Below are 20,575 nucleotides of genomic sequence, written 5' to 3'. Positions count from 1 at the left end.
ATAATTTTATTGCTGACCCTTACCTTTGGAAAACTGCTTTGCTTTCTGAAGACCAAAGTCTTTTTTTCTTTCTCATGGCTTTTCTCAGGCTTGGTTGGAACAGATCTTCAAGAAATGTAATTGAAACATGTTAGAACTTCTTTTTGGAGGAGAAACATGCACTACATCCAAGAACACTGGATTTCAGCCCTCTCTTGATGTTTCGATGGCCTCAGTTAGTGGGATGAAGCCTTTCTTCATGGCAGGTGATTTAATTTGTAGGGATGCTGATTGTCTTAACAAAGTAACAAACACTCATCTGATATTTTTTTCTGCCTTTCCTTTGCGTGAAAGGAGATGTGAATTTTTCCTTCATCAGCAGTCACTATATAACATATTCACATACTGTGCAGTCTATTAAAAAGTTTCAGTAAGTTAAGCAAATATGAGGAATTCTGATGGGAAGGAATTAAAACTGTCCAATTTTTTCTTCCAAAATAAATATGAATGTTAATCTGAAAAAGTGAAGAGTGCCAAATATTCATCCTATGTGCTAAAGTGACTCATGGTGAAGGCAGACAGTTTTATAGTGCAATTTCTTGTGCTGGAAATGGATAGCTTCCAAATGATACTTATGAAACAATTAGCTGTTCATGGATAATCAGATTTGTATGGAAATGTAAAGATAAGTGATTTAGCTATGATCTCAGCTGCAGAGTGACTGAGGGTGGTGGGCCATACTCCACACAAAAATCTTTTGCTGAAACCTCCCGGATTCAAGCACCTAACAGCTCCCTTGACTTTCTTTTCTAGAATGACACATGACAGATTTGCATCTTTAAAGATCCTTCCTGATTTTGCATATAAACAAAACCTGACTTAAACGGTTCATCTGGTGATTGTGAAGGGTTTACATTGATGGATCAGGTCTCCACCACCAACCTCAAAGGGAATTCTGCTGTGGGCTGCTAGAACACAGGTAATTCTTACACCTATTTATGTGAAGCTTAGGAAGGGGCAGAGGCTGAGTGACCAAATGACCAAAAAATGTCATGAAGTCTTTTTGTATTTTAAAGCTAAAGTACTTTTCAGTCTTACCCTTTTTCTTGAAGTTATCCTGTATGTGATGGAAGTGATGAGCTTTTTTACTTTCCACGTGTTGCACAGATCAGGGAAGTGATGCTGTTTCTAAGAGACGAGCTGCAGCACAAAGGACCCAGCCAGCCTGACTCCATCCTGTCCAGGACAGCCAGGTTTTGACCGCCAGTGTTCTGTGGCCCTGTGGATTTGCAGCTCATATATACAGCTCTGAAAATGCATGCACGTCTCCTATGGACCATACAGCACCAGATTGGTTGCATGGAGGGTGATAGTACTGACAGTGCAGAAGAGGTCTGTCCTGCATCTTAAGACACCGCCTGTGATACCTCAGCAGAGCTCTCCTCTCACTTCCATGACCTGTTTGTCTCCAAATTGCCAAGGGAGAGAAAGGCAGCAGACAGCCAGATGAGTCTGGCTGGTCTCCAATGCCTGTCAGTATCGGTCCATGGATAGTCTTCCATGGAGATGTTTGATGTTTGTCCTTGTATTCTTTTCACACTGGGCTTCTCTGTCTGGTTGGCCACATTTCTTCTTGAAGTGGGCTCTTTCTGCCCTGCCTTTGCCAGTGTGCTTTGTTGAGTAAGTGGAAGAAATTGTGATGAGGGCTTGCTGACCCCAGCCTTGAGCTATATGGGAAGGCCCCTTAGGAAAAGTTTTTTTGTGTGATATTTTCAGCTTAAGTTTCCAATTCCAAAGGCCTGGAAAAGACTGGTTGGCAGCCAAGCTTTGAGTGTGTATTAATCTGCCTGTATCCTCCCTGTAGGTTTGCCTGTCCATGAAACAAACCACAAGGGCATTGTTAATGATGCTGCAGAGATAAGAGAAGTTCTCAACCCAGAGGGAGATGCCAGGAGCCTTGAAACAGTTTGGATCCTTGTCTAAACCGTGAGAGAAGCCTGTTTTTCTAAAGCAGATGTGGCTGTGTCTTGAAATCCAATGACCAGAAAAATACTTGCATTCTATTTAATCTCTAAGGTATCACGGATTCAGAAAAATACTTAGAGGTCTTCCAAGAAAGCATTTGTAGATTTGAGTGTGCAAGCCTGTAAAAGTGTTTAGTTGTCTAGCAATGGTAGCATATGCAGGTAAAGCATCTTTATCTGCTTTAATAGTTGTTATTCCTCCACTGAAGCTGGAAGAAAAGGGAATGAGTGCTGTGATCCTATAATCTGTTCAAATAAGTTCCTGATGACACAAAGGCTCTGGGGTAACATCCTGCACTCTGCAGCAGGTGTTAAGTGCAGAGCTACTGATGGTAAAATGCTTTTGATGCTGCTTATTGTGGAGGCAGAACCCAACCCAAAACATCCTCCTTTCTTGAGTTGGGTTTGTTTTAGCTCTTGGTGATTTCTTAGGTAGCTAGTTAATTTTTTGAGTTCTGCTGTGACCCTGCAGCAGCATCAGAGAGAATTACAGTCTGCAGCAAACAAGTCATTTTGGCCTTTCAGAGAGGTTAATGACACTTTGAGATCCCTCAGTTGTATTTTTCTCAGATAATCGGACCAGGTATTTCTTTCTTTCTTTATTTTAATTAAAAATACAGATCTACATGCTCACCAGGAAGTTCGCTCACTCAGATGCTTAACAGCACTTTGCAATTGGCTGAAATATCTCTTTTCTCTTCTGGAAAACAGCAGTAGAGACATTGATCAGAAACTCAGACTAACTTTGGGGGTCTGAGTGCCAGCAGTGCCAGCTCACAGGTACCCCCTGTTACGCATGCTAAAGTTGTCCTTTATTGGCTAGCGCTTCTTACCTACCCACTGATGTGTGTGAGGAAGAGGGCTGACTCATTCTGATGCTGCTGACGAGACACCCACCTTGGCTTCTGGTCCTGCTCCTGTTTCTACCAGTTGCTCTTGGTGTTGTTGGTGACCTTGCTGTTGTGCATCCCCAGAATGGGAGGAGGAGGAGAACCTTTGTAAAAAAAGCTGGGTAACTGAAATGGCTCTGTACAGCACTGCTCAGCAACAACTAGAAACATAGGTGTGTTTTCAATATTTTTTTTCTCCTAATGCCTAAACATAGCATTATGCCAGACACTAGGAAAGAAAAATTGGCTCTATCCTCCTTCAAAAAACAGGAAACCTTGGAACACGTATTTTGGAAAATGCTCTCTAAGACATCACCCACTGTGTCCTTTGCTACCCTTCCTGCTTCCCTGGGGCCCAGTCTCCCTTGCCCCTTTCTTGGTAGTAGGACTGTCCATCTTTTGGAGGTACACTTCCACTTTGGAGCCCATTGCATCCTCCGTCAGGCCAAGGTGGTCCAGGACCCTCAGCCCTTTCAACTTGCACAAAGTGTTCAGCAGAGTCTTCAGGGACTGCACTGGGAGTTCACTTGCATACTGACTTAGTTTCTCCTTTGGGATAGACTTCAGGACTGGGTGGACATCCAGTAGAATTTTGTCCAGGTTAACAGTACTGATGGTGCCTGGGAGAAGACGTGGTCCTTGGAGCAGCTTGAGCAAAGTACAGAAGATGCTTGTCTTGTCAGATTTTATCAGGACCCTTCTCATGAGGGTGTTGATGGACCGTGTGGGTTTCTCATCTTTCTCTTGGTCCTGCTCTAGGCAGTCCTCCTTACCTTCTGCCTGAAGGTAAGAATGCTGTGCATGACATCCTTCAGTATATCCATCAAGGCCTGCTAAGCCAGTTTTATCTCGAAGAGAAGCATCCAGGTCTGGATGACACAGTTGTGTCGCAGGATGATTTCATCCTTCCACCTTTTCTCATCTCTTCGCTTTTGCTGTTGGATAAGCTTGAGAGGTTGTAAGCTGGGTACAAGTAACTCATTTATTGTGTCCAGGCACGGCTTCTGCCTTGTGCTTTTGTCTCAGCATCTTCTCCATGCCTGAATGCTGGTATCAGGATCACTACTGCTAATACAACAAATGAGGGAATTAATTGTGGATTTCATGCCACCATCTTTTGAGTAGACTTCATCTGTGTTTTTGGCTTGGCATCACCCTTGTCTTGCACCCCTTGTTCTCTGAGGGGCTCCTTGGAAGTCTGCTCCTCTTCTCTGCTGGTTTTGGGTGCTGGCTCTTTAGCCAACACTTATGAAGACATCTGCTTTCTGTTGCAGGTGCTGTGGTTGCAGTGGGAAAGGGTGTACTGTTGACTACAGAATGTCTGGAATGTAGGTCAGCAGAGGCTGGATGGGTCTGACAGTCTGGCATTGGCCTTCTTCAGTTTGTGGCCCTTTGCAGCACCCTTCAGCTCACTGGTGGCTTCTGCCATCTCCTGAAAGCCAGGGAGCTTAGGAAGGAAGGCTGAGCTGCCTGTGAGGCTATTCACACAGCCTCATTGCTATCCTGCAGGCAGGAGCAGAGGTGAGGCACACACGGAAACAGATCTGAGAGAGTTCAGTGAAGTTTATGGCTTATGTCCTCCTGGGACCCTTTGGGTCCTCCTGGGTCCTGTCACTGGGGCTTGACTTGGGGCTGGCACAGCTGGGGACTGGTGGGATCTGCTTGTGCACCTCCTTCAGCTCAGCCTCTATCAGAGGACTAAGGGGCAGCCTTTCACTCTCCATCAGTGCTCTGAGTCTCCCATGTACAGGTAAATAACTCTCAGCAAAGTGACGGCCAGGAGCCATCTTCAGGGTATTTACCAGTGTCTTGGTGTCCATTTCAGCAAAGCCAAACTCCAATGGCCTTTGATAGTCCAAGATCTTGGTTTGGATGCTGGAATTCTAAGGAGAAAAGACCAGTAACATGGCTGTCTTTGCAATCCATGCCAATGAACACAATTCTGCTATAGTTGTAAGGGCTTCTTGAGCACTCTTGCTGCATAGCACATCTCCTACCATTTCCACAATGTTGCTGATGACGATTTGTGCAGTTGTTTGGGAGAAATCCCCTTTTTGAGCTAAGAGGGTGATGGTGTCAAGCTTCATCTTGCCTGGGTAAGAAGCATAAAATCATAAAGTTTATAAAAGACCACGAAGGTCTCCTGATCAAGGCACAGCCAAGCCACAGCTTGGCCCAGCCAGTCCTGCAGCCAACCCCGTGCCATCATGGCAGCACCTCTGCCCTGCCAGGTGGCCCAGTGCCAGTCACACATCCATCACTCACAACAACCACACATCGATGTGCAATGGGCACTGTCTGGGTTGAAACCAGGGCATGGGGAGGGCACAGTGCAGTGCTAACTCAAGTGATGGCAAGTAGTTGTATGCATTTGGATACTTCGGCGAAACATAGTTCTGGGAACGGCGAAAAATACGCACCTTGCTTTCTGTTTTGATAGAGGAATGTGAGAACGGGGTTTCAAGATTTTGGTATATTTTCTATTCCATTTTCAGTCAACATAAATGCATTCATCTTCAAATTTTCAAATTGAATGTATAGAATTGCAATCAGATATTCAACTCAGAAATGTGACTGTATCTCTTTACCAAACTTTCATAACACCTCTCTCACCAGAGAAAGATATCCCGTGTTTCACAGTCGCACCTCATTCATGTCACTGCTTTTTGGCAGTACGTGCATTTGTGAGCAACTGTTGTCAGAGATGAAGCACAGGAGTAAAATTTCATCAGGAATCTCTGATGAAAACCTTGAGAACTCACTAAGAGCTGCTGCCACCACCGCCAAACTGGACTGATGCATCAGTTTCACAGAAACAAGGTCAAACATCCCAATAATTCTACGTTTTTGTTGCTCTATTTTGTGTATGTTTTAATAAAAAACATTAAAAAATAAAATCAGTTTTGTTACTTACATACATTAAACATGTTATGTATTTTATAAGGGCTGCTCCAAAAGTACTGCCTGCTATTTTATTATATTGGCCCAAAACACCAGAGGTGGAAGTTGGTGGTATGGCAGTAGAGGCTGAACTTTCCCACCAGTATCCTGGTACATGTTCTTGCCATGTGACAGATGGCAGCAGAGGGGTAGTCTGACAGAACAATGTCTGACATGGAAGTGCATATGGAGCAAAGGTGTATCATCGAATTCCTCTGTGTGCTCTCTCAGCACAGGAGAACTGCTTTTTGAAGGCTAAGTGGATCCTCAGGACCGCAGTGCATGGCCAGGGATGGGGTGATCTCTGCTTTGCTGAGGCCCTAGGAACCTGCTCCCTTTGAGATACACAGCAGCAAAGGAATGGGGTGGGACCTGGACACTTTCCAAGGGTGCCCTCTTCACGTCGTGTCTGCTTTTTGGGTTGGGAGCCCCACCGCATCACCTGCCCATACCTCTTCCCAAAGTCCTCCCCATGGCTGCCACCGTTTTTCCCCTCCCAGAGGCATGCTCGTGCCACACGCTGCCCAGCTGCACTAGTTGAGGTCGCAAATGGAAGAGGAAGCTATTTGGCTTTCAGAGCTTTGTTTACTTATAGGAGGCCTAACAAACATGGATGTTAAGGCCCCCTAGGGGGCCTTTCTTATGATGCTGGGGCCTGTTGGATTAGGCAAATGAGAGCCAGAGATTTGCCTAATAGCTTGACAGGCCATGAGGGATTAGACTTGTGGGCTGGTGTAAACGTGTGGTGCAGAGGTGCTGTGATGTGGATCTCTTCTTAGCCATGGCTAAATGCCTTGTCAATGTGGGTTAATCTTGTTTGCCTTGTCTTCCATAATGCTGCCTTACAGGACACAGCCTCTGTCGATTTAATCACTGCGGAATGGAGCGGTAGGCTTTGTTTTGTGAGTGCACCTCCTGCATTACACAGCACTTTCAGTATTACAGGAATAAGTAATTAACAGCAATTTTTAACTGGCATTGGTTCCAGCTCCCGACCTAGTTCCTCCTTCAGGACCAAAGGTTCCGTTCTGTTGGTTGAAGGCAGCTCCCTCTGTGGAGGTCCCACCGCTATCCCTGCACTGATCTGCTCCACACTCCTGTATCAAACATTTGCATGAACCGTGTCCATGCCCCCAGGTAACCCAACAGCTCCTTCCCCTGAGCAGGAATCCCACTGTGCCACATTGCTGTGCTCGGGAGCTCTGTGATGCCTGAGGGATGCACCCAGAGCACCCAACCCACACTGGAGCACATAACAAACTGGGAGTGGCTGGTGCCCATCCCCAAAAGCAGTGGGCAGTTAGCTGCTAAACTGCCAGGGCTGTGAAAGGGTTGTAAAGGTAACGCAGGTGGGATGCCTCTGTTCCTTGGCCCCCTTTGGTCCCTGATTCCTTTTTCTTGGTCTGATGGGGTACAGTGCTGTCAGTGCTCAGGGTTCACAGAGCACTAAGGCTTTTGCAGGACCTGCCACGAATGGAAGACTTCTGCTCTCAGCCAACTCGGAGAAGATCAGGCACCTCTGCTGCGCTAGGTTTGCCCCTCTCTGCACCAGGGCACAAGCCTTGATTGTCTCATTAAGGTGCAGGGTCCATCCCAACTAGCCCTAGATTTTTCAATTTTTGTTTTCACATTCCCCTGCTCCACATCTTCTGCCCTGACTTCCTTATACCTACACCAAAAGCCTGGCAGAACTGGATCCAGCACAAGAGCTGGGCTCCAAACGTTTATATCCACTGGCATGTGCAGCCACAAGTCTTCCTTGCCAAATGCTTTTTGGAGCTGTGGGAGCCAGGGAAGCTCACTGCAGGTGTCCCCCAGCACAGAGGCAGCCTACTCCGAGGTGATTAGCATCTGCAAGGCACTGGCAGGAACAGTGCAGATGGGAGGAAACGAAAAGCTCGCGCCAGTCCCGTTTGCCCCACAGTGGGCAGCCTCTAGCTCAGTTGTGCAAATTACCCATGCGCTCTGGCACCCTCAACCCTGGAGCTCAAACTGCTCCCCGAAAAGCCCGGCAACTACTAACCCTGCTCAGCCCTTCGCTGGGTGGGTGGCAGAGCCACAAGGAGCAGGCAGAGGAACAGCACCTGTCAGCAGCGCCAGGTGGCAGCTTCCCATCTGCTGCCTGTGCTCATGTGCTAATGGCAAGCACCTGGGCTCAAGACCAGCTGAGACGGTGGGGTGAAAAAGGGCTCCGGGTTTGGCTCTGTTACCTTCAGTCAGCCACTAGAGAAAAGCTGCAGGTGAGATAGCATCCAGACTTCCTGCATGAACAAAAAGGGGCTGCAAAACTGTGGGGGTAATACTGAGGCTTGCCAGCTAGCTGCATGCAGCATGGTCTTCTTCCCATTCAAGGGGGAGCTGAGGCAGGTAAAGCCCTGGGGCTTTCTTGGTTGTTCCTCCATGTGAAGCATCATCTGTCTCCCACCCAATTATCTGTGCCTTCCTTTCCTTACAGGTAGCGGGAAGTTTAAAACCATCATGTGAGTGCAAAGGAAAGCTTGCATTTTGGCCTGGGAGCTCCAGTAGCAGCCCCTGCTTTGCAAGGTAGGCCCAAGAGACTTTGGGGTTAGGGCATGGGTGTCCAGCTTTGCGGCTTGCCTGGGCAATTGACGCTGATGGATGTCAATGGGTGCAATTGTTTTTGTGGAATTGAACGCTGTGGGGAAGACTGCCTGGATATCATCTGCGACTTTAGCATATCCTTCCTCAAGAGTTTGAGTTTACCAATTGCTCTGTCCTGGAGTAGCCTTACTGTCTAACGGAGAGCTGCTGAGATAAAACTCCAAATTCCCAGTACATTGGGAAGAGAATCTATCACTTGTCCTTCATGGAATTCTGTGGGCTCTTACCTCTTGCTGTGCCTTCGGAGACCTATTTATTTTCTGATTCCCTTTCTTTATGGCTCAATCCAAACTTGTTGGAGTCCTTGTACTTAGGCAACATGCAAGTTTTGCATCATAAAGAGGTTTCTTAATAGCCAGCAGTGCATCCTACTGCTCCATGTCTCACCTTGCTGAAAATTAAACAGCTGTAAAATTAGGAGCTGAATGTCTCTGCATCTGGGGGTCCTTGTGCATGGCTGGAGATTGGAGTTTCTGCCTTCTGAAATAGTGATGTAAGGGTTTGAGAAAAAGACAATCTCTAACAAATATTTCCCCAGTCTCTTTTGCTTTGAATAGTTCAAGTCACAGTGGATGTGTACATTTTTGCTCATAGCTTTCCTTGCTTTTCATGCCTGCACGCTTCTGTGGTATCTCAGATCCACTACTGAGAAAGGTTTTCAGGTGCTCCATTCCCACCTGTACTTTTGGACCCTTAAAGGAGGGGACAAGAAAACAGAAGTGAAGGTTTGCTGCAGAGAGGATAGCCGTTTTCCTTTGCTGTAGGAAATTTGATGCAGGTCCTAGTGCTGCATTGCCTTGAGTATTTAATTGGTATAAATAGGATCTCCAGGCAGAACCCAGTCCCGCACCAAAGCGGTGCTCACCACTGTTTTCTTGGCATCCTTTAGTCCATCCCTTCACAACAGACTTCCCACTGCCAGGCTTTGTCTTAGGGTGGTGATTACAGCAACAGGCTATAGAAAGGGAATTTCTCCCCTGGTCTGGCAGCAGACCCTCCTGGGTGAATCGTCAGAACTCACACTTTAAAGCTCCCTGCAGAAGGTAGCATCCTTGGCCAACTGAGCTCATGGCATACCCTGTAAATCTGCACTTCCTGGCTGCACGTGAGCATGCTGGGTGTTGGGAAACCTTCAGAACTGTAAGCAGAGAAGGAGCCCCATTAATTCCTGTCTAGACTGGCTTCTGAGCCCAGGTTCCAGGGATGAAAGGGCACTTTATTAAGACAGGGCATAAATCCACCCTGCCAACAAGTCCGCACTCCTCTGGATTATTTACACCTCTCTCCCTCCTCCTGGTCAGTGCCTGTCCCTATATAATCTCCATTAAAGTTCTGACAGGATTAAGCCAATATATCTTAACCTTAACCTATCAGGCTCTGTGTGCTTTCGTTTCTACCGTGTCACAAGGAAGACTTCATGTTTTTACAGAGAGCCTGGAAAAAAAGTAGGTGTCTAAGGAAAAGGAGCTCATTGTCTGGGATGGGGTGCGGAGGGCATGGGTGTTCCAGGATGGAGCCTCTGAGGAGGGCATTTTGAATTCAGAGATCTGAGCATTATAACTGCTGTTGTGGCTTTGCTCCTTTCTTTCCTGTCATTGGAAAGTTTCTACTGATAGTCTGTGGTTTGTGTCGTGCTTATGGCAAGAGCCGCAGCCCTGCAGGAGCTGGGCAGATCCTGTGTCAGCTTGTGTCTGTATGAGCTTCCCCTCCTTCCCTTACAGCAGTGCAGCAAGGAGCAAACGGTCCTTGTGGCCACCAACCTCAAAGGGACTTTGGCACAAATGTATTTTTAGTCTGGATAAATAAAATACATTCAGTGTCTGTGCAAACGGTTTGTTTCAGATGTGCTGCTCCCATCCTGTGGCAGGCCTGGTTCATTGTCACTGCTGCTTAAAGGTGCAGTGTGCTAACAGCATGTGATGACAGAGCTGTGCAGTTGTCAGAGCTGCATGACTTGAAGAGCTGCTGTAGCTTTCAGCACACTGTGGCAGTGACAGGCTGTGGGAATGACCAGGCCTGTTGAAAGGACACACTTGAATTTTTGTGCACCCAGACAGAGACCTCAAGAAGGCATAAGCATTGAAGTCTGCTCAGGTCAGCGTTTCGCCTGACTGCAGTGTTTGCAGTCCTTTTGTATTTGCTTTTTTGTTGCAGTTTTTAGCATATGAGCTTATTGGCGTGGTCAGTTCTGAAGTCGTTAGCAAATATTTGCCTAAAATGAGTTTGAAACCTATAAAAAGGACCATTTGAAGTGTTTCCAAGGTTCGCCTTCATTTGGCCAAAGAAATCATGATCCCTGGCTCGTGTGTCCAATCCAAAATAACCAGGCTGCTCCAATTTTGAATACTGGGTGCTCTCATGTTAGCCTCTTATTATTACCAGCACTTCAGAGAGAGAGACTTGCAACAAAATGAAGAGATTTTATAAGGACCGAGTCATTATTTACCTGCATCACTCTCACCTGATGAGCAGTGAGATGAAACCCTTATGCTCTGTGCTGTAGGCAGCACTGTGATGGCAGGGTGCGTGCGCTCAGTGGGCAGGGGATTCAACAAGAAATAGATAGAAAAGTAATCCTTTCCCACAAAATAAATGTTGCTTTCTAATCAGTCATCCTCCATCAGATAATCTGGCTGAAGGAAGCGCTGTGCCAGCTGGCACCCATCCCACCTCTGATTTCCACCAGGAAGTCAGGAGGGGAGGAATCGGCTGTGATCCTATATGAGCTGCCAGCACGGGAAACCCCGGCACCTCTGTGCTGGAGTGATGCTGCCAGCACTCTACAATGCTAAATAAGAGGTGGACAAAGTCATCCGAAAGGCAGAGAATTCTTGAATACTTTTGCTATCTAGCAATGCAGAGAGATGTTGTTCTCCTCTGTTTAACTTACCTGTTGTTTCCTCCTTCTGGCATTTATTAATCTGGCTGGTTAAGCATTGGGTCCAGCCTGCAAACAGATCTCATCACAAATCCTGTTCTCCACGGTGTACTCGGAAATGGCTCTGCCTGAGCAAACTCGCTTCTATGTCTTCATTCTGAGGGCAGAACTAAAGGATGGAGGCAGATGTTTACCATGAAATTTGCACTGCAGGTTCCCACTTCAGAGCAGCTCATAGTGCTAGCAACACCAGCGCTTCCATACGTAGACAAGCTGCATTCGGACAGAGCCCTCTGCAATTCATCCACAGTTTGGGTGCATTCATGGCACCCATCCCAGTCCTGATAAGCCAAATCAGGAGCCCTAATCACAGGGGTAGTGTGTTCCATAACCATTGCTCTGTAATTGTTTCTGATCTTTATCTCCAACTCTCTCTCCCCAGAGGGTGTTTTTTTCCCATGTGGGAGGATCAGTGCTTCTCTTTGAACTGGGTTTTCCTTTCAGCATTTATCAGTTCAGGGCTGCACTCTTTGTAGCAGCTGCTTTTTTGGAGGTTTGTGATTTGCACTCAGTTCATCCTTGATGTTGGTAGCTGACAGAATTGCTTGTGTTTGAGGAGTCAAGACTGCTGTCCCTGTCCCTATCCTGCACACTCTGCAGCCCCTGTTGTTTAATCCCCATCCATCCCCACCTGAATGCTTCCAGAGGGGAACCCTGCACACCTGGGAGTGCTGGTGAGGCAGGATGCACCAGGGCAACTCAGTCAATATTGACTTTACTGCAGGCTTTGGTGCATGGCGATGGTTATCTTTCTCCCAAGGTAGGATTTAGCCTGTAAGCACTAGTGTCTTTGAAGCCATTAAATATACAAAGTGGGTGGACTTGAAAAGGGGGGTCCTTTCAAATGGAGGTATGTTACCATCCCATGCAGGTCATACAGACTAAGGCTGGCCCTTTGGACTGCACACCGGGTAAAAACCATAACTAGGACTCTAACAGAGTGATCTCTGTCCACCACATTTGTTTGCTTGTCGTATAACTGTTTCCTCTCCCTTGCACCGTGTGCACAGTGCTTTGCAGGGATTTCTTTCCTGGTGCAGCTGCGCAGCCCTACTTTCCCACTCTGGCATTTGGATGAAAACTTTCCAGCCCTACGTGTTTGCTTTATGGGAAGGAACTTTTTGCACAGCACGAAACTTTCCACTGTCTTCATGATTGGTTTGGTTTGGGGCAAACTCATTCAAGTTTAAAAAAAAAAAAAAAAAAATCCTGTCTGTGAGAGCTGAGCCCATAGGGCACAGCCTGCCCTGCTCAGAGGAGTGCTGCCAGCAAGGGTGGCACAGCCTGGCCTTGCCAGTCTGCCTGCAGGGACACGCTGCTCTGGGTTGGCTTGGGTTGTGCCAGCTGGAAATTCAGGAGGGAGCCCAGTGCTCTGCTGGCCTGCTGTGTGCAAAGCCGGTTGCCATCCCCAGCTGTGAGCAGAAAGCTGCAGGTAGCAGGATTTCTTCCCTGTACACACAAATGTTTGGCATCCCCTGGGCTGCCAGAGGGCTAGGTGCTTATTTCCTAAGTGAGTCCTGGTTCCTTGGAGGGTTCCTTTGCTCCTCTGGTGCTCCCTGAGCTTTTCTCTGGATCCATGGTGCTCACAAGGTTGTTGGCTAGAAGGGCTGTGTATTCACTGTGTTCACCCTCTATATGCTGAAATGAAGGTGGGGTTGGTCCACACGCATCTCTGGAGATGCAGAGCCTCACTATCCTCTCTCATACTGCAAATAGTCCTGTTCTCCTAGATAAAAGGCCTGGAGCAGGGGATGTGCTTGGGTGTAAATAAGAGCAGAAAACTCTTGTTTTCTCTGAGATGATCTGCACTCTGGTGGGCACACACAGTTCTGAACTACCCTGTAAGATGGTGGCATGGCAAATACTACAGTCTTCATTGCTATTCAACTGAAAGTCAGAATTGTTTGAGCTGGAAGGGCCCCTTAAGGGCCATCTGGTCCAGCTCCCCATAGTGAGCAGGGACACCCCCAGCTCCATCAGAGCCCCATCCAACCTGACCTTGGGTGTCTCCAGAGAATGGGTACCCACCCCCTCTCTGGGTAATCTGTGCCAGTGCCTCACCACCCTTATTATAAGGAACTTCTTCCTATATCCAATATACACCTCCCCTCCTTTAGTTTGAACCTGTTTCCCCTTTCCTATCACCACAGACCCTGCTAAAGAGTCTGTTCCCTTCTTTCTTATAGCCTCCTTTGGGTACTGAGAGGCTGCTCTCGGTCTCCCCGTAGCCTCTTCTCCATGCTGCACGGCCCCAGCTCTCTCAGCTTGTCCTCACGGGGAGGCATTCCATTCCTTGAAGCATTTTTGTGGCCCTCCTCTGGACGTGCTCCAACAAGTCCATGTCTCTCCTGTACTGAGTAGTCCACATCTGGAAATGAATTCTGATAGCTTTATGTTGCTTCCCTATATTATAAAGCAATCTTAAATTCATGTTAATAGCTTGATATGAGACTTAAATGCTCTAAATCAGAATAAGATACCAGTGCCTCTGTTATTAGGAGGTCTTTAGCAACCAGGACAGGTTTAATCTGAGTGGATAAATCTGCAGTTGGATTAAAGCCTAATTACCCTGCGATGAATCACTCTGCAATATTTCATATAAAGCACTTGGTTTACAACCAAGTCTAAGTGGGGAAGTCTGCAGTGCCTATTGTTGCACTCAGGACACTGATGCAAATTCCTGTTTTAATGCTATTCTAGTGCTTTAAAGGAAAGTAGAGAAAAGAAATAACTCACCAGTTCTGTCAAAGCAGCTCAAAGGTATTTCACTCTAGTTTTTTGGGTTTTTTTTTCCCCCAAGTAAAACTAAGCCCCTGTGTTTTACCCTCTCTGCCCACAGTGGGCCAGAGGCCGTTCCAGGACTGCTTTTACACTGCTTTCTGAAAGATTGGCTGCAAATCTGCTTGGCAAAGGCTGGAGCAGCACCAGGCAAACCAGCTTATGTGGTGACCTTAGTGCTGTGGCCGCCCTTGCCAGAGGTAGTTAATTTCCCCAAATGCTGTTGATAAAGGTATTTCTGAGGGGGTTGTTGCTAACGACCTGCTGGCTGTGAAGCCTGCCTCCAGCCACAGGATCAGAGGTTTCTCAGCAGTGTCCAAGTGTAATGCTGGGGGTTATGTCCTTGTTCAAGTTTTGAGAAGGAAATGTGGCCCTGGACTTGTCCTGTTTGCTAGGAGAGGCAGATTATGTTTTTCTGGGTTTTCCCATTAACTCCCTATCTCCTAATAAAATACTGCAAGGAAAAAAAAAATTCATTGGTCCTGCCAATTTTAACAGGAAATAGAGAATTTTACTTTAGCCAACTTAATTTTTAGTGGCCCAAACTTTTCCTGGAGGCAGGCAGGAGCCTGCTCCATCTGTCCTTGAAGCCAGCAGAGCAAGTTGCTGCAGGGCTGGGTACTGCTGCAGGCCATGCTGGGGTCGTGGAATCATTTCACAGACCCATAGAATGGCTGAGGTTGGAGGAGACCTTAGAGCCCACCCAGCCCCAATCCATGCCATAGGCTGGCTGTACCCACCAGCTCAGGCTGCCCATGGCCCATCCAGCCTGGCCTTGAGTACCTCCGAGGATGGGGCACCATAGCTCTCTGGGCAGCCTGTGCAGAGGCTTAAATAGGACAAGGAGATAAATCCCAGTTTTGCTTCCAAATGTGCAAGCAGCTTTATGTAACATCAGTTTGGGGCAAAAAGGGAAGGTTTTTAGGCCTAATTATATCAGTGCTGTAGGAAGAGGTCTGGGCAACAAGAGGGGGGTAAATGAGCTGAGACAGTAGCAGTCTCTGTATGGGTACAGCTCTGGGAGCAGCATCTCTGCTGGGATGTGGAGCTGCTCAGAATACAGCAGCGTTCCTGTTGTGCAGAGAAAAAGAATGGCCATTAAAACTGATAAACAGTCCTAGCAGCAAATAGAAAGCCCAGATAATAGAGAGGGAACAAAATGCAGTTTTTCTGCATCTATCATGGAGGGGGGGGGGGGAAAAAAAACACAACTTTGTAATCCAGAGGGAGAAAAATTACTAATGCAGCCCAAAAGCAAGGGAAAAGGCAAATGGTGCATAATGAAGTAAATAAGCTATTCTGTAATAGCCTCATTAAAGCAGCAAAAGATGTACTTTCCATGTGGATTTTGTTTTGTGCAGGTGGCAGGGTGGCTGTTCTGGTGGGGTGATTAGTGCCTGGGAGGGCAGGGAGAGGAGTTGCTCTGCTCCCCATCCAGCCCAGCTGGTGGAACAAAAGCTGCCCCTCCCTCCCCCTGGGAAATAGGAAATAAGGTCCCCAAGCCTCCATGGGCTCATCCAGCTGCTTCTGTGAGGGGAGCGGAGGCTGTGGAAGCAGCTAAGATATGGTGCAGGGCACAGAAGCTGGCTGTTTGCACACAGGGTGAGCGGGCTGGAGGAGGGGTGCCAATCCCCTGCAACAGCTGTATGTTCTGGTGATCAGGGCTGAGCCTGGGCTGTAGAAGTCATGTTTTTTTCCAGCTGAAAGGAAACTTCTGCCATGCATTCACCTGCATCTCAGTGCCTGCCAGCTCTTTTGCTAGATAGCCCATGCACAGGATTTTCACCAGCTGAGCAGAAGTCTTCACAGCAGCATTTCGGGACTCTCTAAGAAAGCTTCATTCTGGGGGAAAAAAAAAGAAACTGTAGTTTGCCTTGTTTTTGTTTCCTTGTCTGATCATTGCGGACCTGAGTCTGCTGTTGAGTTTCAGGGTGAAGTTTGAGGAGTCATCTCGAGTCAGCAGGCCTTCTGCAGGGCAGCATTTCATTTGCAGCCCCAGCCCAGGGCTCTCTGAGCCCACAGGATGAACCCCAGGAGTGAAGCCCTGTCTTTGAGCTGTGCTGCTGCCACCCAGCCCAGAAAGCCCGATTCTGTTTGGCCCAGGCTCCGGGTTAATTCTGCCCAAACTTCTGGAGGTGACCTTGGGCGCTCTGTGAGCACAAGAGATCTGTGAAACCTGAGTTTCTGCAGGTTGAAGTACATTCAGATTAAGGCTTTGGGGTTTTTTACATGAAGCTCATCTAGTCTGGATGTCCTTCAGATGGGTCAGCATTCCCTTCAGGGCATGAGGCTCTGCTGAGCGCTGAATATCTAACAAAGTCTCAGACCAGACTTGTCCTCAGTCAGTACCACATTTGCCATTTGCTCAGTTGTAAGAGAAGTGTTTGCAGTGGGAATGCTTTCAGCTCCAGTGAAAATCAAGCAGGTTTTCCATAGGATTTTTAAAACAACCTATAAATTCATCCACGGAGGCGAAATTCTGTGTTAAATGTGTAGCTTCTTTCTAAAACCTACCAGAAAATGCTTTGTTTTCTTTTCAGTTCTTTAGGCAGCTAAAATTATTCCTGCATGACCTGCAGGTTTTGTCCTGCTGCGTTCCAGGGGGACTTTTCCCAGACCAAAGGTTAGGATAGATAAACAGTTTCATATGGACACAAGAGAGGTGTCATTATAGCTATAAATGAAATGGTATTTCTCTTGTGTTCAACAGCAGTAAAATGCAAAAGAATGATTGAAAACCAAAGGGGAAGAATATCAGAGGGAATGAAAAGTGAGGAATTTAAACAAATGTACCTTCCTCTGGGGGTTCTGGAAATGCAACCAAGTTTATTCAGGGAGAATACAGAAAAGAAATACTGCAGTCTATAAAGGCCTGGATTTTTTTATCCCTAACCTCACATCAAGGATGATTCAGGCATCCTCCCCAAAGAGAGAAAATCCATTGGTGAATGTTGGTGAAATCCTGGATTTATGATACACAGCTCCGTAAATCTCCTTTTTCTGGCCAAGCCATCCTTCAGCTTGGCTATATGAAGAACATCGGGAATGGTGAGGAAAGCTGCTTGTAAAGTTTTTCATGTGGTTTCCATGGCTGGAAAAGCGTGGCTGGGTTCCCTGCCTCCTTGTAAGTGGTCAAAAGAGCTCTTTCAATTAAAGTGAGGTTTGAAGTCTCAGGTATGTTCCAGGAAACCAGTGTGGCAGGGAGGGAGACCAGACTGCATGCAGCGTACAGCTCTGGAAGCTTGCTTGTGTTGTTTGAGGGCCTTTGCAATGGACTGGCTGAGAAATCCTGATGCTGGCAGCCTATTGCTCACTACAAGCCCCGAGGTGCAAGTAAGAGGCTGTATGGATGCCTCGGTGATGCACACACCTGCTGAGATGCTTTTGTCTGCTCTGGTTTAGTTCTGCTGCCAAATGCAGCAGGCGTTGATTTGCTTCCAACAGGCAGAGTTCATTCCTCTGGTTCCTCATTAAGGCACTTCAATGCAAGCCCCCACCAAGATGCCCATAGAGCTGATCAGTGTTTTCTTGTCCTTGGAGAACAGCGCTCTCCATTTGTGGGCAATAAGTGGAATCCATGAGCTGAAACAGCGTGCATGGCTAGATATGTGGGGAGAGGGAAGTCCAAAAGCACATCGGTTCAGGAAACGTGAGCAGCTCTACAGAAACAAAAGCGGCATCCTCCAGAGTGTCCCTGCCTCTGGCAGCTACAGGCAGCCAAGGGAGTTGTGCTTATCCCCTTCTGCTTGCACCCCATGCTGGACACATCCAAGTGCCAACACCAGTGATAGCTCCTGCAGCCCTGTGCTGTCCCTGCTCTGCCAATAGGTAGAGCTATTCCAGTTCACTTGCTGCTCTCAATGTTTTTGGATTTTTTTCTTCTGATCACTCTTATTTCCCCATGCCCATGGCTGGCCCTGCTGGTGAGCGGGTCAACCCCAGCAGTTTTTCTGCTGACCTCAGGCTGGGGCTGTTCTTTGCCATGCTCCTCTAACTTTGCGTTCTTTCCTGCTCCTCGTGGCCATGCATGCAGTCTGATTTGTTCCAAGTGCCTTCCATGAAGAGCAGGAAGGGAGGGGAGGCAGGGAGATGTGTTCTATCCAGCTCTCAGACACGAAGTCAACAGGTTACTTGGCCGTCCAAGTCCAGCTTTCTTGAACTCCCTAGCAGCACAGGACAGACTGGACATGCCATTTCTTAAGCAGAGCACAATGCCCTTTTGTGCAGTGTTCCCTGGCTGGCCAGGTTAGGTTTTGTTTCACAAAGCCTCTTTAAATTCAATTTTTCCACCATGGAATTATGAAGAAAAAGATTTCTTTCTTCCTTCATCAAACCTTAGCCCAGGTTTGTTTGTAACAGGTCTGTGATCCTAGAGCTAGGTTTCAGCTTTGCAAACAAACCTGTAACCCTGGCATCCCAGGCATTTTGCAATCAAATTTGTGCATAACAGAGACGCTATAATTTCAGACCTAGAGAGAAAAGATGAGGCTGGGAGGCCAGAGGATTACCTTTTATCCCAGCATCATCTTCAAGCTGTGTGTAGAAAATTACTTCATTGCTCTGTTTGCAGCTTCCCCGTTTGTCAAGTGGCACCAAGCAGTTGAGAGATGTCTCAGGAATGGTGTAAACCTCTCCCCACATTTCCAGAGTGCCTGAGGTCCTTTCATAAAGAGGATGAGAGAAGTGAGTGGGATGGAGGGAGTTTCCTCTGGAAAGGGGAATCCAGAATGAGAAACACATTCAGCCACTGCGAACAGCAAAAAAACATACGCTTTGACTGCAGGAGCCAGACCATGCGTGCCTCACATGTGCAGCTGCCCAGATTTATGGCCTGTTATCCTCCTGGCAATTACTGGATTGTACCGTGGGGATCTGCATGGGCGATGTGCAGGTTGCCCACACAGCCTGGCCTTCTGAGAAATGACACGGCGTGCGCCATGTGCTGCGGCCAGCAGCAGCTGTGCTGGAAAACCACCACGGAGGAAATCACAAGTTAGTGAGTCACTGAGACCGCTGCCAGCCTGTCAGGAGACTCTCCATAACTCAGCTTTCATGTGCTTGTGCTTCTGCTCTAAAGCAGGCTCAGATGCCACCTTGAACAGCAGAACAGCCGCTAGCAGGTGGGAAGAAAGACCTGGTTTTCATTCTCCCATCCCAAATTTAGGTGAGTGCTGTAAAGTGAGCAGGCTCCCAGGGCTGCAGCATAGTCAGCACAACCCTGAAAGTCAGTAGAGATGCTGCACATTGCCCCTAGCCCTGCCCGGTGCTGCCTGGGACGTGGCTGGGAGCACACCACTGCCACAGCACTTCTGGCCCAACATCAATACTGAGGTCCTCCCAGAGCTGTTTATAGCTCCAATCCGACTGTGAGATCCAAGTGATTCAGGCTTTATCTGTGCACAGGGAGATCGTTTGCAGCTGCTCTGGCCCAAGAGCACACTCCTGTGCTTAGGACTTGCTTTCGTTTACATCATTTGTATCAATGAGAAGAGAGAGAAAAGCTGTTGACTAACAGGTTTGTTAAGCAGGCAGCAGATCTGTAGCATAAAATGCAGGCTCTTGTGCATCCAAACAAACCCCTGGGGAAAGGGCAGTGTTGTGCTGTGGGACACAGAGCTGGCGGGGTAGTGCTGCTGTCCCCACACGGAGCTGGGGCTGCTTCCTGGGCCCCCCTGAAGCCTCCCTTGCCTGCCCCCAGCCCACAGCTTTAAATGCCTCTCTTCCCTAATCCCAAACAAGTGGGAGCAGGATGCAGAGCAAACCAGTTCCAAACGCATGTGCTGGGGGTTCTTGGCTGGGTCTTGTTCCCCTTAAAGCCAGAGGCAAAATCCACAGGAGACGGAGGTGCTAAGATACTCTCTGGCTGAGTTTCAGATGCTATTTTCCTTGGAAATGCAAGGGGGTCCGTGAGGTGCAATTCTGTCAGTGAGTGAGACCAGGTATTTTCAACTTCAAAACAGACAAGAAAGTAGGAGCGTTTTCTATGGAAACATAGTTGGATAAAGACTACATCTGGGATTTGTGCGTATAAATGCTTTTACTGCTTTCTTTAACAAAAACGGAGCAATAATTCTTGCTTCAGGACTAGAAGATTTTCAAGCAATGAAAATACTCCCTTAAAAATCTCCATTTTAAAAGCAGTGTGTTCTGAGCTGAGTTTTTGGATGACTTCTCACCACATTTTTTCAGCCGGGTCTGCACAGCACATGTTCCCTCACAGCAGCAGGCGGAGTGCAGGCACTCAGGGCTGCCTGCTCTGCCCAGCGCTGCTGTCTCCATCTCCAGACGTGCTCCCACCCGGAGCAGTGCTGCACGCTGTGCTCGTCTTCAGCAGGAGATCCCCTGTGCTCTGCCTCTGGACTGGTGACAAGCTCCAGCAGATCACAGTGCCGGGAGAGGTGCTT

The 20,575-nt window shown here is 47.7% G+C and overlaps 1 pseudogene; it reads right to left on the bottom strand.

The window, feature by feature from the left end:
* Window positions 1-2,922: 2,922 nt before the first annotated feature.
* LOC146543635 (cytoskeleton-associated protein 5-like) lies at window positions 2,923-4,980 on the bottom strand (annotated as a pseudogene).
* Window positions 4,981-20,575: the final 15,595 nt, after the last annotated feature.

The sequence above is a fragment of the Meleagris gallopavo genome, chromosome 11 (genome assembly GCF_905368555.1).
Source record: "Meleagris gallopavo chromosome 11, MGAL_WU_HG_1.1, whole genome shotgun sequence".
NCBI lineage: Eukaryota > Metazoa > Chordata > Aves > Galliformes > Phasianidae > Meleagris > Meleagris gallopavo.
This window is presented reverse-complemented; position numbering and strand designations above follow the sequence as displayed.